The sequence below is a fragment of the Falco punctatus genome (assembly GCF_963210335.1).
Source record: "Falco punctatus genome assembly, chromosome: Z".
Classification (NCBI taxonomy): Eukaryota; Metazoa; Chordata; class Aves; order Falconiformes; family Falconidae; genus Falco; species Falco punctatus.
Genome location: NC_137586.1, coordinates 38,272,043 through 38,285,055, shown reverse-complemented (window position 1 = coordinate 38,285,055; position 13,013 = coordinate 38,272,043).

The window sequence follows — 13,013 nt, the reverse complement described above, 5'->3', positions numbered from 1 at the left end:
ATTAGCCACTTGTTCCTGTCAGAATTTCCGTAACAAAATGAGAAGGAAAACTGCCTGGTTCTGAGCATAGCTGCTTTTCAATGCAGTTAGTACTTTTTTTAATTTACTTTTTTCTAAAGGAAAGGATGCCATTTTGTTTTGTAACTGTGTAGTGGTTTTGCTGGACAGTTCCCCTCTGGGAGAAACCAGCAAGATCAGCAGGAGAGGCTCTGACATATCCTTGACTCACCCTACTTCTGCTTAATGTTGCAAATTGCCTTGCAAAAGTAAAGGGAGGCACTGCAGTCCCGGGTGGAGGATTGCTCCCCGCTAGCAGTTTCAATTCTCATTCTGTAGAAGGCGCCTGGATGATCAGTGATTGGGTGTGAGCATCAAACCCCCACTCTTTTTGGTGTTAATTTATAAACAATAGTTATTAAAGAAAAAAACAACAAAACAATTTCTCAGAGGCTTCTGAAGAGAAAGAAAAATGCTATCTAAAACAGATGTGATGGTTATTTCTGAAGAAAATTTAATCAATTTTTTTTTTTATTATTTGAGCTTTTCCTTCTTAGATTTGAGTCTGATCCTGCAAACTACTGAATGCCTGCACTCTGCAGAGAAGTCTGAGAGAGCTGTCAGCACTGAGCACCATACGGCCATACCTGTAACTTGAAGATCTCCTTGTGTCGTTCATAAAGGCTAAAAGTGGCATTCTGGGGAAGGGAACTGGTGCTTTATCTCCTTCCTCAGACCTATTGGACTTTTGGAAAAGATAAATTGAAATAACTCAGTAAGAGTTTTCCCATGATAAAGAATTAAGAAAGACTCAGTTCTTTAAAGGCAATAGCTACATTATAACAAATTCCAGTCCATGGACAAGAGCTACATTTCAAGCACTTTGAATAATTCTTCAAAATGTGATGGCCTTTGGCAGACAGCTCTGCTATTATTACTGTCAAAACTAAGTTGATCTGTGTTCTGTGATTTATGCTTCCTGGGAAAAATATTTTAAAAAATTAAATCCCTATCTCAGAGTATCATAATTTTGGGAATCTTTAGTTTTGGCCTATTGTCTCAGTCTCTCCCTCAATCTCAGATAGATCCAAAGTCCCAGAAATTCTCTGTGATTACATTCTGTCAGTCTCTGTAAGAGTGTAATGTATTGGAAAGCCCCCTTATTCACTCAGTACTACTGTCTGATCATCTAGACAGTCTGGTAGCACTCGCGCACACCCTCGCCCTTTTTTCCTTTATTATCAACATTTTTTCAATCGTTTGTTGGTTTTCGGTTTGTTGTTGGGGTTTTTTTTTGTTTGTTTGGGGTTTTGTAGGGTTTTTTTTTTGGGGGGGGGCATTTGAATAATGAAGTAATTAACAGACAAATGCCTGTAGAAGTATTTAAGGTAGAAAGACAACAAGGAAACAACCAATAAAAATCCTGTTCCTAAGATAACTGATTTTATTTAGACAGCAGTGAGCTACCCAAAAAAAGCCCAACAAAAAGCTGTCATGACAGGAAACATGACATGACTGCCAAAGCATTTCTAATTTGACACGTTAAAAACTGTTCCAAACTGCTGTGAAGGGGTGATTCAAGACACAGCCTTGATGAAGGCACAACAGCTGAGACATTAGCATGTCTAATCTGATACAGCTAGGCAAGCACAAAATTTTAATTGATGCACAAAGAGTGTGTGTGTGTAAAATGAGGGTGAATGGACTTCGGCTTCCCTTTTCAGGTCTGCTGGCAGCCCCAGATGACTTAAGGTAAGTGACTGGAAGAAAGTTAAAGATCACTACTTCAGTGAGCAACTTTCTCACATAGGTTAACTCACTGAAAGAACTGAGACAATGGTTAAACCACAACTTACTGCTGTTAAACTAAAACTGATTATTACTGCTTCACTCTTAAAAGATTTTCTTTTTATCTCTACATCTATTTATGCACAGAACATCTTGCCAGCAGAAGATACACACAGACAGAAATAGAGAATAGGTTCATTATTCCATAATCCCAGCTCCTACCTCCTTGCAACATCCTGGTTTGCAGACTCAACAAGTGAACTTGCAGTAATCTTTCTCCTTGTGAGTTACACACTCACCCTCTTCAATCCACAGGTATATTGCCACTAGATTTTTGTGTACAACAGAAGAAAAAATTAGTAGTCCTTGGTATGATCAGTTTTTCAGTTTTCTTAATGAAACCAAAAAGTGACAAAGAAATCCATCTGACAATATGGAATTTACAGTTTCTAGAGCAGAATTAGAGAACAAACTATAAAACGGAAGAATGTACCCTCTATTTCTTATGCACTCAAATTCTTAAAGATGATTTGGAACAGGAGATAGTGGGGTCATGTATGGTCAAGTAATACCTTTTATTTGAGACATTGTTGATCTGCAGTTTATCTTATAAGCTCTGAGGGCAGTTATTTTTGCAAGTTGGGCAAAGGTTTCCTCTAGCCTACCCATCCTGTCTTCACTGGTGGCCATACATGGATGCCTAGTGAGAAAATACCTGAAATCAGACTAAAAGCATAATTTCAGTTCACTGATTTCTCATCTGCTTTGAAGGAGGCAGTGAGGCAATATTCATTTATCCTCCATCATTTCAGCTAAGCTAATGGGTTTGCTCATAATTCTCCCATTTCTCATCACCAGAACCTGCATAAATAAACTTTCCTATCACACAGAATGAAAAAACTCCACATAATGTAATATTAAGGAGGCCATACATAGCTATTCATGTCCAGTGAAAAATCTGAGCAACACCCTGCATGATTGCACATATGCAGCATCTGCCTCTTCAATGAAAACAAAAGAAGAAACAAAACAGAAGTGGCCTTCAAGAAAAGCAATGGACCAAGTAGCTATACATGATCCCTCTCACTGCAGCTGCTTGCTGCTGCCATGCTACAAAACTAACCCCAGACAGGCGTGCTGAGGAAAGGGAAGTTCCTTCAGCAAATTCAGTCTACATAGGAAAGAGTAGAGCTCAAGCAATCCAGAAAATGTTTCTGCTCTTTCTGGTGTGCATTGTGTCACAGCTTGGTTTTATTTTGATAAACTAACCTGCTTACTCTCTGTCCCCTTCCAGTGCCTCCTTTCTCTTGTAGTCTAAAGACTACAAATTCTTTAGAAAATGATAGATGACACCTGTGGTGATCACTCAAGGGCTTAAAGTTCTTGCAAAGGACCTACTTTTTTTTTTTATTTTCTGTTTGGTTTTAATTAGCGGTGCATAATAGCAAAAAGGTCTTCACAGCCCCCTGCCCACAATCTCTGCCTGGGAGCCTCAGCCCTTAAAGGCACAGTCCACACTGCCACAGCATTCTCTTGGAGCCAAGAGAGTAACATTTAAAAATGTACAGAAGAAACAAACAGATTTACATCAAGCTCATAAACATACAAACTCTTCTCTACATGTAGACACGCAAGTAGTTTATAGTTGCATATTGTAGTCAGTTACATTTACACTGTGACACAGGCATTTACTTAACACTATCTGTGTATTGGCTTATCTGAGAACAACCTATATGTAAGAAACAGAGACCATTTTAAGATGACCATGTTAATTACCGGTGACTGAAAGGTGACAATTAAGTCGGTTTGGGCTTCTTTTCCTCTTTGTCTGTCCCTAGCTCAGATAGGTGCTGTAACTCAGTTATGTGGTTTAAATCAGCACAAGACAATCCTAAAGCCTCCAAACTGGTCTTGACAGCATAAGCTCTTATGTGGCCATGAAGTGAAATGGATTGGAAAGCTGATCCAAGCTAAAATTAACTCAGGAATGGGAAAAAAAAAGAGAGAGAGAGAAAGTAAGTACAGCTAGTACAGCTCAAACGCCTTTAGGAGGAGAAAGAGGGGAAGAACCAAGTAGTCCTTGTGGGAAAGAAGCACACACTTTTTTTTTACAACAGTGCCAATTCATGTTGTCTTACATTATTGGTGGAATTAAGATATCAAAATATGTTGTTTCATATCTTATTAAATCAAATCTAACTGTGGGATCCCACCAAATAGCGTAGCCCTGTATTCTTCACATACGTTTCTCCCTTGTCTCTTGCTCGCTATCACGAGTGTGTGGTCATGGCATTTATCAGGCCATCTTCAGTGGTCCCATTCACTCCACACCACATCCTGTAGACATGCAGTGTCAAAACTGGTGCAGGGATGATGGGAAGGTGAAGGTGGTGTGGAGTAGGAAGAAGGGCACTCAGAGTCAGCCTGCAGTTAAATGTGATTAAGGATACAGTGAAATTGTACTCAAAGGCCACAGAGGCAACAGAAGAGTGTCTTACTCAAAAGCTCTTCTCCCACTTACTTATACTATCTGAGAAGCTTTAAGGGAAGGTTTTGTCACAAACACACTGGGTATCAAACTTTGGGATTCCTATTACTCCGAGCTTCTCCAGGAAAGGTTCACTTCTGGTTAAATCTTTAAAAGACAAAACCACAGTTGTTACTTGTTCTGGTTTACTTTGTTTTGTTTTCTGGATTATAACTGTCGGAGAACATGAAGAAAGCATGTACACAGCTATTCATCCTACCTTCAAAACTTAAAAATACACACTTTAATTGACTTCAGTTCTTTGAAATGTAGACAGGAACCATGGAGCTTCCCTAAAATGCTATCAATACTTCTGGGTGCATGTATCTGATTGTGTAAAACCTTGGGGTCCTCAGCCCGTGACAGGTATTGCACATCCAGGCAAACTCTCAAATAGGGTGTGTCTCCTCTTCTAAAAGGGAAGAAAGAGACATCCATCTACCTAGTGGTAATGTATTACATTCTGTTTCCTACCTATTTATTCCTTGGTGAATGAGATCTGTACACAACTGAAGGAGATCTATCTTTTTTCCCACCCTCTCCTCTAAGCCCCTGTAATTCTTCAGCCATGCCTTCATGAGGAAATGGATGGATTAGGGCACATATGCTGGATCCAAAATGTTGTAGACCCATAAGAAGAAATAGTTCAGCTAGTACAAACTCATTCTGTGGATCCAGATTTGTTCAAAAAAGAGTATTTAAAGGGTAACTTTGTCCTGGCAGATTTATCTGTGAGATCACATATCACCTGTCCTCCTGCAGTGAGCATGAAGCCAGAATAAATAGTGTACCATGTGCTCTAGTTAATTTGACAGAAATGCAGTCATACAGTCAGCCCTGATCCAGTCCAACTCTGTAACAGGAGGTGATCTGCTGGTATACAGGTCTGGTATTCCTGAACACAGAACCAGCACATTAAAACTGACTGAATCTTCTTGTAATCCTCCACTAACATTGCAGAGGATTTCTAGCAGCACAAATCATGCAACATGGATTGTTTTCTCTTTCCTCAGTTCTGAGCAGAGTGTTCTGTAAGAAGTCCTCAACTCCTTCCTCAGTTGTTCTGGGCTCTTGAATCTACTGACAAGCTCCAGGGCTCAGCACAGAGTACCAAATTCCTGCCTATCCAAACATTCTATTCTCCTGTGCCTGCAGTGAGGAGAAGCTTAGCAGTGGAAACCTACAGTTTAATTGTTTACTTCCAGAGGTACTGGCTTTTCTTCAGTGTAAACAAAACTGCTTTTTGTGTAATTTGTTGCCAGAAACAATGTCCAAAGTAATTTAATACATGCTCTAATTGCTTTCAAATTAATAGTCCAATCATTTCCCACATTGCTCAACACTCCCAGAGAAAATCCGCTGAATTAATGGTGCTGTTGTTACTCTCTGTGTCTGCGGTGTGCTCCATATGCATAAGACTAGAGCACTAACTCAAAATCTTACCTAGTCACAACTCATACAGCCCCATGCTGCTTCACTGGACCCTAAATCTGCAGCACATTCAGTCCTCTGTTTCTTTTAATGTTTTTTTTTGTGTAACAATTTAACAATTTTTATGTTCTTCGCTTTACTGGAATATTGACTACATTCCATAAATTTTCATCAGGATATGGAGAAATCTCTCTTTTACATATTCCAGGTATCTTCCTGAAGTCTTCCCAGTAGTCTGGAGTGTTCGAAATCTGGCATCCTGAGAGGAGTCAGAACCCAAAATTTCAATTTTTGAGTCTGCCTCATGTGGAGACCTTGTGAACTCTCCTGTTTTTTTATCTCCTGTCTAGTGCTCTTGTTTAAAATCATGCCATTCATATATTTTTTCAACTTCCCATGGAGTGTATCATTCTTCAGATAGAATTAAGTTTTCTTGATGTTCTGTTCTGCCTGAAGAAATGATTAAACTCAGAATCATTGCACCCATCTTCTGTCAGATAGAATGGGAACTTTTGTCTTCTTTGCTGCTTCCTTTATTTTCAACATGATCAAAATTAAATAGAGTGTAGGAGAGCTTAAATCTTTGATTATCCCCTTTACTTACAGACAATTTAAGGTGTGAGTGGCTTCTAAAGTTCCTTCCTTCCACTCAGCTCTTTTCCCAGATAGTTTTTGTTGTGGTACATTCAGGTTTCAGTTTTCCCCAGAGGCAGCAGTTTTTGCAGAACATCTGTTTTATTTGGTGCCCAGATTCAACTTGAAGTGTGAAATGAAGACGGAGGAACACCCCATCAGCAGGGGCCAGACAGAAGCAGCCGCATCCAGCAAAAAAGAAGGATGGCAAATGTCAACAGCAGGACCTGAAATGTGGGGTAGGATTGAGCTTTACCCTGCCTAAGCCTCTAAAGCCTGGAGTTTATGGAGCTTCCATACGGAGGCTGCAAGTGCATGAAACAGCTGCAACCTCATTCCTGAAGCTGGTCTCTCTGCCTGTCTTCCACAGCTGCTCATTTATTCTGGAGAACTGTGGAAAGATGACATAAGTAAGGAGAGAGTGGCCAACACCAATATAATGCTCTCAGCTGCGCTGGTGAGACTGCATTAGGGCGCTGGTTAGTACCAGCAGTGGGGAAGGAGGGCTAATACATATCACACAGTATAAAATATTAACAGAGAGAAACAATACATAATAATAGCCAGTCTGTTCCACATTTGGTCTTGTAATAACATGACTCTATATCAGTATCCACTGTTGAAAGCCATCCCGCTCAATAATTCTGAGCACCCATGCTCCCCTGATTATTATGAAAAAGAGAAGATACCCATTCCAAAGCACACTGTCTCTTCAAGAAGGTACTACACAGGCACTAAGACGTACCCTATAGACAGACAGGGAGCAGGAGGTAAAGGATGTGAAAAGGGACATGATATCAGGTGTGAACAAGGCAAATCAAGTTGACATTTTGAACATGATTACATTCTAACATATAGTCAGCAAAACTGGACAGGAAATGTAATGAGCACAGGCTTTCTTATGCCATTTACAGTACTTCCCGCTTCCAAGCAGGCCAGATATTTCACCAGAACAGGCTCTTCAGCTTTCTGCTGTGTAAAGAACAAGGAAGTACAAAAATGTACAAAAATAGAGAATAAAAAATAATTTGCAGAGCATTTTCAACCTTTTAAAGGGGGCTGTTCCCACTGCATCTTGGGTACAACTCTGAGTTAATTTCATCTTGTTTTCCTTTACTTTACCATCTTCATTATAAGATACATTCCCAAGGCACAAAGCTCACATGCAAACCTTAACTTTCCTAACTGTGGTTATATCTGGAAGTAAGGATTTTGTTCAGGTTGGGTAGAAATAACCTGGTCTGAATCTTACTTGTATTTTAAAGTCTGAGGGGCCTGGAACTAGGTTTTAAGGCATCTCAGTCCAACATACACATACAGAATGAGGAGAAGACTAGAATTTTAGAATGAGCTCAAACCTCAGGAAAAAACAATGCACCAGTATACTGGGTGTGGCTGGGATGGAGTTAAATTTCTTCACAGCAGCCAGTATGGTGCTGAGCTTTGGATTTGTGACGAAAACACTGCTGACAACTCACCCGTGTTTCAGCTACTGCTGAGCAGTGCCTGCACAGTGTCAAGGCCTTCTCTGTTTCTCACTCCACCTGCTGCAAGCAAGGAGGCCAGGGATGGGCAAGAGGCTGGGAGGGGATACAGCTGGGAAAGGTGATCCCAACTGATCAAAGGGATGTCCCATTCCATATAACATCACGCTCATCAGTAAAGACTTGGAGGGGAGTCTTTCCAAAGTAGACATTGCTCAGAGACTGGCTGGGCATCAGCCTGCTTGTGGGAGGTGGTGAGTGATTGCCTTTGCTTGTGATTTGGGTTCTTTTCTTCTTTTTTCCCTCTTCACTTATTAAACTGTCTTCATCTTGACCCACGAAGGTTTTCTCACATTTGTTCTTCCTCTCCCCTGTTCCAGTGCAGAGGGAGTGAATAAGCAGCTGGTGGGTGCTTAATTGCTGGCCAGGGTTAACCCACCACAAAGAGAAAAGCATGTAATTTTCAGAGAAGAAAGGAAAATAAAATTATTTCTGTGTTAATTCTATCAAATTGAAGTAGAAATGAAACAGGAAAAACACTCCATTTTTAAAGCCAGCGTATGTTCAGGGCTATACTCCATGGCCATCCTTAAGTACACAACAAACATTTGTCTCAGGTGCCACTTTATTAGTAGGCACTAGATTTGGATAGCCTTTTTGATTAGGTTTCCACTCTGTAAAACTGGGCTTCCTAAATATGAATAAAATTTTTATCACTGTTCATGTCTGAATAACAAATTTTAAAAGACCTATAAATCTTTTGCTCCTCTATAGCAAATGCACTATCCAGACACTTAACTAAGTTTCACAACACAAGAATGAGACAGGTATGTTTTATTATCCCATTTTAAAGATAAGGAAATCAAGAAAGAGACATGGAGTGATCTGTGCAAGGCCACAGCAAGTTAGTGTTGGAGTCTGGGCTGGCTGGCTTTCCTTTCCCTAAATCCTGCCTGCCTTCAGGTCTGTGGATGGTATTCAGCTTCTGGCAATAGTTAGTGTGGGTTTACTTCTTTGTTTCTTTGGGAATCCTGAGACAGCAGAACATTTGGAGATGTGTATGTTTGATACAGCATTTGCTGCAATTACGTTAAAAATCCCTACTGATGATGAACCACTACCTCTGTCGTGCATGACTGATTGACCAATTTGTGCAGCTCAAAAAGGCCAGAGAGGTGCATAGTTTAATTTTGTTTATTTATGCTTGCCAATTTAATCCTTTCTTCAATAATTCAACAATGGCACTGTTTCCCCTCCCCCTTAATTAGTCACTCGCTCTTTAAACTGAATGGCAATGATCGTAAGAGTTTCTTTATGTCTTTCATGTTATAGTAAAGGACTTGGAGATATTTTTACCCCTAAGTCATTGTTGAATTTGACAGCAGGACTATTCATTGCAGAACTAGGTGCAATTAGAGCAATTATGCAGATCACATGTCTTCCCAGTTTAATAGCTGTTTTTTGTTTTGTTTTTCCCTTTTTTTTTCTTTTTTCCTACCCCCCCACCCCCCCCCTTTCTTTTTTTCTCTTACTGCAGCTTCTCTAAGCCAAAGAGGAGGATAAGGAAAGACAGACAGACAGACAAGTGGACCACCTACTGATTAGGTCCCACCATGGAATTGGAGAATTTGTTAAATACCTTTGTGCTGGAGGAAATTCCTGCAGGGTGCTTTGCATCTCAGCTTGCCAAAGGTCATCACAACAGCACCCCATGCTCTGTTCCTGCTTCCCAGCCAGGAAGGGTATGGCACACTCTGCAAACACTGATTGATATACCTCTGTTCTCTACGAAGTGGTTTACAGTGGATAACTGAACCAAATTATAAATCAGAGGGGAACCAACACAAATAGCAAATATACAGTAGCCTGTATTGTAGAAGTTTTAGAAGAAAAAAGATCTTAGCCTCAGGTACCTGTTTATCTAGTCCCTGCCTCACAAAGGAAAAAAACAGGTCACTAATTAAGACATACAGCACAATATGATCTATTTTCCTTACTGAAAGAGCATATTGACTTCAGGAAGAACTGTGGGCTTACAGAGCATCTTTCAAAAATCTATCCTCAGCCGCACTATAGATGCCTCTACATGAGATCCTGAACTTCAAAGAACAGTGTGAACAAAGTAAGCAACTGCTGTTGCGCGAAGCCTGGTTATAAGCATAATTCTGGTCTTCCAGACGCAGAAACACTTAAAAGCCTAAAAATCTGAGTATTGCCCTTAAATACTTAACTGAAAGGAAAATTAAAGATACTGACAGTCATCTGTAACATGATTTATTGCCTTGTCAACAATGCCTTCTAGTCCTCCTTTTTCAAACTTGCTATCAAGAAAATATATCTCAAATTGTCTGTGAAGCAAACAGAAGTATCATGTCCAGGCTTCAAAATTATACAGATAACTTTACAAACAAACAAGTTACTCTACGGCATCTTCTAAACACACAAAAAATATGGAGTCAGACAACTGACCACCCCTGAAAAAGGCCATGCAGTAACATGATAAATAACTGTTGGTATACCAATTGTATTTTTTAATTCCAGCCAAATTTTCAAAACAAACCAAACATATTCTTAACGCAAACCTGATAGCATAAAACATTTCGTCTTCCATGTGGACCACTTGGCTTCATGTGAGAGCCGAATTAACAGCAAACGTTACACCTGAGTTTGCAAAACTTTTTAGACAACAATTCAATATTATAAGAGCAAAACTTTGAAAAATTTGCTTTATGGATATAAGGATTTTTGCCTGTAGACATCACAAGAAGGTGAAGATATCTATGAGGTTAAAAAGAATTGGTTTTATTATTTGCTAGTTCTAAGAGTGCAAAAATGTATTTCTTACATGTGTGTGCATGTTATGCAGTCTTTTATGCTCTCCACCCCCCTCCCTGTATAACTCACAGACAGGGGAAACAACCACATCCAAATGTGAAAAGAATATTATAATTATGAAGGTTTGACAATGAGCTGCTGCATTCACATTGTCAAAACCTCCAGCACAGTACAGCCCTTTTGTGTTGTCCTGCTGGAAGAAACAGATCCAAGACGGTTCAAATTTCACGGCTCATTCTCCTTTTGAGACTAGTAAGAAACATGTGATATATACAGTTTTACATCTTAACATCTTAAGGACTTGCATCTGTCTTTTGAGAGAATTTGCAAATATTATAATATAAAGCAGGGGAAAAATTTAAGGAGGTTTGGACTAAAATCAATAGAGTTTAAAGATGAGTTGTAAGCTACCATTGTATGTATCCCCATCTTCTTATTCTGTGAGCTATGCAGAACAACTGCATGAACAGGATTGGATTCATAGACAAATACATTATACACACATATATACACATTCTTAACTTGGCCTGCATCTGTATATGGGACTTATTTTAAAAGCCTGTAACAAAATAGTTCTCATCAATGTCAAATGTCTTTTAATCAGATCCCTAATCAAGCAGTTTGACACTAATGAGACTCATTTTATTAAGGACTTCCAAAAAGTTTGAGTTCAAATCTTGATTTTACTTGATCTATAGCAAAAGACCATGTGAAATGCACAGAACAATGATTTTACCTTTAATTAGGTTCTATTAAGGGATTCAAAATGGTTTAAACATTCATGCTACTTTGACAGCCAATTAAGGACATCAGTTTACTGTAAACATTTGAAAAGGGTAGTGTAAGCTTTTAACGTGCCATGTCTAAAGCACAGGAAGCTCTTCATCTACTTGTAGCTTTTACCTATTCAAACAAAATGAAAAATGTTACCTGGAGCTTCAAATGTGTTACAACTAGAAAGTCTGAAGCAGAGGGAAAATCTTAGTTATGTTTGCAATACAGTTTCACACAAGCAAGCATGATAGGTATGAGAGGCTGCTCCTCTAATAAATACAGGGTTATGAGATGACCTCAGATTTCCTCTTGTTATTTCAATGGTCTCCTAATGCACACAGGAGGGAAAGGGCAAGGGACAATGTCATAGCACACATCAAATATGTCTTGTATTTAACTGCACTGGTGCATTGAGGTACTATACGCTGTACTTGGTATAAACCCAGTGTAGTGACCTCTTTCTGTAAGTCACCATTCCTCACATTAGTTTCCCTGGCTGCTCCAGGGGCAGCATAGCAGCCCGGTTTTCCTAATAATGAGTTAATGGTAAAGCCAGATTCTGCTCAGGTAATTTTAGCAGGTTTTCACAGAAGTTCTGTATTTCTGAATGCAACTGGTTTTCTGATTTTGTCTTTGTTTTATGTATACTTACAGGTGATTTTCCAACATATTATGCAACATGCTCTCTTTAAAAAAACTTCTTTGAACATCTGGAGATAAAACTTTTTAATTAACAGTTACATTTTCGTCATTTTTAGAGTGTGTCAGGCATTGAGCTTCACTTTCTTGCCTTTCCAAGAATAAATCTGGTAATCTCTTCTGAGCTTTATCAGGTCACTTCAACTTTCTGTGATACTCCTTGTGAATGGATTTCATTATCTAAGAACAAGTTTCCTTGAGCCATTTAATTGCTACAGCTGGCCACCATGTGCTAAATCCCCATCCTGACAGTGTCTCTCTGTGAAACTAGAGGAAAAGCTTGCCAATTGTGTTATATTGTTTTCTCTGTTTATGTTGAAAGGTTTCCCGTTTGGTCCTCACCTGTGGTATTACTGGTGTTAAACAAAGCATGTTCTGTTGGAGGAGGAATTCTTGTTCTAATGCATGCAGCAGTGTTCAAGCATCATTTCCTGTAGCTGAGGCAACAGTAACAATTATTCAGAAACCGTTGCATCATCTTTGTCATCTTGAGACCATCTCACAGCCAAGATAACAAAATTTGTCTGTGCTTCTGGAGAATCTGAACTGGGAAAAAACACACATTTGGGCTCACTCCAGACACAGTCAGCTGACATTATAGTTACATGACCGGAATTGGTGCCGTCCCCCAATTATGCTGGAAACACATTACCCTGATTCAGGAAGCCAGATCGTGTTCACTGTTACAGTAATCTAAAGCTGGAGTATTTCTTCAGAGTACAACAAAGATTAAGACAAAAATACAGCTGTGGAGTTGATCAGAAAACTGGACAGAACTAGAGCTGACCAGGCAACTCAGAACACAACTGACTAAGCGAGCAGAGGACACTGTCCTTGGGAGCCTG